Raw genomic sequence first — 1,141 nt, forward strand, 5'->3', positions numbered from 1 at the left:
CCTCCCCGTCCCGCCCGTCTCGTCTGTCCATCTCTCCGCTCGCGTCGGCCTGTCTGTCCGACACCCGTCCGATTTCCCCGTCAAATGAAACGTGATTTGATTTTCATGCCGTCCCCGGCGACGACGCGGTGCTTCCGCTGCGCGGGTGTGGTACATGGGCCCCATGCAACGCTGCGGCAGCAGTTATCAGCAACAGCAGAAAGGGAATTAGTTGATTTAGTGCGCTGTAAGCTACAAAAAGGACATAGGGTCCATGCATGTCGGTAAAGCTGAAAAGAAGAATGCGAGGACTAAGAAAACAGAAATTTCCATAGCACATGGAACATGCACTGGCAGACATGTACTGATTTTTTGGTCAGGCGAAACGTTAGGAATTCTCTACAGCAGGAATTACTGATCAATTTGTCATTATTCCGCATAGTTTCGTTCAATATATCCTAATAAGAAATCAAATTGTCAGTAACGTAATAAGGAATTAATGCGCTCCTGATAAAACACTGTAGTATTCCTACTTAAAAAATTAACATAAATACTGACACGGGGTGGCAAAAAATCAGTAACGAGATGAGAGTGTTGTTATATCCGGGTTCTTGTTCTCCACTTTGTTTTACTCAGCTTTAACGGAATCGTTTACTAAACGCATACAGTCTCACACCTACAAAATTTCGCCAATTTTAGGAACAAAATTGCATCTGATCTCGATGTGCACGAAAACGTTGACGTTTAAGGAACAAAATGATTGCCCCTTTACAGTTTCCGTCTTCCCTTCATCTGTTATTTGTGCGTCTGCGCGTCTGCCCCTTCGACTTGTGTAGAGGCGCCCCTTCGACATCTCTGCTGGGTAACGATCCTATTCCCCAATTCTTGAATGCAGACTTCCCAATAAGCGCCGTCGACGTTTGCGCGCCCCGCACGAAAGCCGCCGCGCGCTGTGTTGGTACTTTTTGTTTTGGCCTTGTCATGCCTCGGACAAAGCATGGGTGGCGGAGCGGGGCGTGGCGGGGCGTGGCACACGGACACTGCGCGCACTCGGCCCGTCATCATCAGCAGCATGTTTGTTGTAACGGGAAAAAAATGGAGGGAAAATGTGGCGGCAAACAATGACGCTACAGCAACGGCAACATAGGCCCGAGCGAGCGGC

General features: G+C 48.8%; 1 protein-coding gene across 1 annotated transcript in view; it reads right to left on the reverse strand.

Moving 5' to 3' along the window:
• The window catches only part of LOC127750063 (gastrula zinc finger protein XlCGF52.1-like), a 10,632-nt gene that overhangs the window by 1,295 nt on the left and 8,196 nt on the right, over positions 1–1,141 (reverse strand). The gene's annotated exons all lie outside the window — the stretch shown is intronic.

The sequence above is a fragment of the Frankliniella occidentalis genome, unplaced genomic scaffold (genome assembly GCF_000697945.3).
Source record: "Frankliniella occidentalis isolate FOCC.00 unplaced genomic scaffold, Focc_3.1 Scaffold129, whole genome shotgun sequence".
Lineage (NCBI taxonomy): Eukaryota > Metazoa > Arthropoda > Insecta > Thysanoptera > Thripidae > Frankliniella > Frankliniella occidentalis.